Genomic DNA, 3,443 nt, shown 5'->3' on the forward strand with positions numbered 1-3,443 from the left:
CACCTTTGAGCTCTGTGATTGGCCAACAGTGGGTTGCTTGGCAATTGGACAGTCTCCTCTGGCGGAGCAGGGATTGCCTGAGTGAGTAACTCTTAGCAGGCCAGGGAGTGGAAGATGATGTCAGACAAATAGCCTGCTTTCCCTGCTGCCTGTGGAGCTGGAGGACCGGAGGGTGAGGGTGGGGATGAAGAAAGAAAGAGGGAGTGGCCGGGGAAGGTGGGGGTGAAGGCACAGCTTGCAAGCCGCGAGCGAGAGCACCTGGAGAGGGGGACTGATGAATGATTTCCAGGATCGTTAGCTCTTTCGGATCTGGGGGTGGGAGAATATGGAATCCAGAGGAGAAATCAGAAAGCGCAGATGAATCCTAAAAATAGCTTCCCGGAGGGCTTGGGGCGTTTCCAGCTCCGTCAGAAGGGATGGTGGGTTTGAACAGGGACTCGGAAGGCAGGGAAGGACTGCAGGTGCCCCAGGCCCTGGGGACTGGGAGGTGCAGCACAGGGGTCCCAGGGAAGCAGGGCTTCCCCATCACCGCCTCGCTGTGGTGTTGGCCACCCCTGTGCCGTGGCTACTTGGCAGGCGCCGGTGGGTCCTCACTGCCCAGCCAGCCCACATGGGCCTTCCACCCCGACCTTCCTAATCGGGGCTGAAGCTGAGGGTCATCGCTAACCTGGGGGCGGGGTTCTTAAATGAGGAGGAACCCTGAGGGGAGGCGATGGGTCACCCAAGGTGGCTTCTTCAGTTCCCGTGGGGAATGGGGGCAGGGAGCCTCTGCTGCAACCTTCACAAACTGCTGACCCTGAGCCAGGCAGCGGGAGGGGGCCGGGTGAGGCAGTTGGGGGGGAGACAGCCTGTGGAGAGAGCCCCCTTTCTCCAGCCTGCTTCCCCCGTCACAGCCTCCCTGGGCGTGTCCTCTGTCCCGCACCCCCACGGCAGGTACAGAGGCTCCGCCACCCAGCCTTGCCTCGCGCCCTTTTTTTGGGGGGGATACACTTTATTGTAGTAAAATATACATAACATAAAAATTATTATTTTAATCATGTCTACGTGCACAGTTCAGCGGCGTTAAGGACACTCACACTGCTGTGCTGCCGCCACTGCCGCCCCTCTTCAGAGCTGTTTTACCTCCCCGAGCGAATTCTGGGGCCATGAAGCACTGACGCCCCGTGCCTCCCCCGCCACACCCCCTGCCCCGACCTCTAATCTACTTTTTGTCTCAATGAATTTGCCTATTCTAGCAAATTCATTACCTCATGTATTACCTCATGTAAGTGGAATCACACAATATCCGTCCTTCTGTTTCTCGCTTATCTCACTCAGCATCATGTCCTCAAGGTTCATCCACACTGTAGCCTGTGTCAGAATTGTGTGGCTTCACCCTTTTCAAGGAGGGTTTGTTCAACTCCAATCAATTTCATGGACCCTCACCCTCTACCACCACGCCCCTGACTGAGAATACACATCATGACAAAAGGTTACCTTGAATTCAGCCCGTGCCTTTAAATTATGCTTTTAAACTACAAGAGCACACATGACCCTTGCATGCGTGGAGACAGGTCGTGCGGTCCCTCTGCAGGCGGCTGGGGAAGCAGGAGGTTCTCAGGCCCGGCACTGACCCTGGCCTGCACCCCACAGCTGGGACCCACTGGTTGGGCTCTCACTACCCAGTGTCCTATGTGGCTCTCCAGGGGGATCCCATGTGGGCGTGTATCTCCTAACCCCCCACTTTACATCTGGGGAGAGCACCTGTTAGGCTGCCCCTCCGACCAACCACACCCAGCGGTGGCAGGTTTAACAAAAACGACAGCTTTGGAGGCTTCAGAGCTCAGCCACACTGGGGCCCGCGTGTCACCCCCAGCAGTGCCGTAAGGGGAGCGGCAGGAGACCATTCTTCTGTTTGAACAACACGCTTATCATGCCTGCCTCATGCCGCTAACCCAGGCCCCCGGGGCCCTGAGCTGGCCCATGCCAGAGCGCAGCGGGTGTACCTAAGGGTGTCGGAATGGCTTCTCCACACAGGAGACAGGAGAGGCCACACTGTGCACCGGGTTGGAGTCGGAACTGGGCAAACCTGGGCCCGAGAGCCTCTCTCCCCTCCCCCATCCCTTTTTCCTCTTCCCTCCCAACCCCGAGGAGCCTGGGACTCCACAAATCTGCCGGCTCCGGAAAGTGAGGGGATGGGGGAAGGAGGCAGTGAGTTGCCATGGTGATGGCAGCCAATGAGAGAGCCTGTGCTACCAAGGGAGGGGAGCCCTCTGTCTGTGTCCCCCTAACTGGTGGAAGGGTGGGGCTGGGACAGGGCGGGGGAACAGCAGGGACAGGACATCATGACCTGGGAGCAGAGCCCAGGGTGGGGGCAAAGGGTAGTGGGGAAGGCTGCTGCCTCATTTCTCAAATTAGCTGCTACCATCTGAGCACTAGCTATGATGGGAAATAGATGGATATATATACATATACCTATATACACACACACACACACATATAGATGGATATATATGTGTGTATATATATATATCTCTCCCACAGTGTTGTGCTACCATCGTCACTATCCAGAACTTTTCATCTTCCCAAGCTAAAACTATGTAGCCACGAAACAATAAATCCCCTTTCCCTCTTCCTGGTAATATTGAATCAGCAAATCTCCCAACAGCCTTGTGAGAAAGGGCTTTGCCTGCCACCCCAGAGACAGAGAGGAAAGGTAAATTGCAAACAGCCTGGCTGTTGAGTACTGAGGCTAGAGCTGAACTTTTCTTGGGGAGGGGAAATATTACTGGGAAGAAGGGGAGGAGGTGGGGCCACAGCCGCTGGGGCCTCCCTGGACGGGAGTGTTCCGGGGCTTCCTTGCAGTGGCATAAAGTCGTATGGTGTTAGAACAAAGAAAGAAACACGATTTTGGGAGGCCAGTGTGCCAAACATCAAGTCCAAAGGGTAAAACCATGCTGAGGTGGTTTTATTAAAGACAAAAGTAGAATACCCATGAGTTTGCAAGGAACAGAGGCTCATTTCAAACTGGTTAACAAAACAAGGTAATTTATATCAAAACTTGACAGTAAACACACACACACCGATTAGAAAATGGGCAAAGATATGAAGGAATATTGCATCAATGAGGATACGCAGACAACAAACATACACAGGAAAAAAATTGTTCAACCTTACTAGCAATAAAGAAAACGCAATTTAAGATGACAATGATATATAACTGTATTAGAATAGGTAAAATAAAAAATGGCGATACCAAATGCTGGCCAGGAAGTAGAGACGCTGGAATTCTCACACACAGATGGTGTGAATGTAAAATGGTACAGCCACTCCTGAAAACAGTCTGTCAGTTTCAAACGTATACTTACAATACTTGCAGCAATTGCACTCCTGGGCATTACTCCCAGAGAAATAAAAACATGTTTGCAAAAAACCTCGTTTACAAATGCTCCTAGTAGCTTTGT

The sequence above is a fragment of the Pteronotus mesoamericanus genome, unplaced genomic scaffold (assembly GCF_021234165.1).
Source record: "Pteronotus mesoamericanus isolate MK-2021 breed Mesoamerican mustached bat unplaced genomic scaffold, CSHL_Meso_final contig_32, whole genome shotgun sequence".
NCBI classification, from domain to species: domain Eukaryota; kingdom Metazoa; phylum Chordata; class Mammalia; order Chiroptera; family Mormoopidae; genus Pteronotus; species Pteronotus mesoamericanus.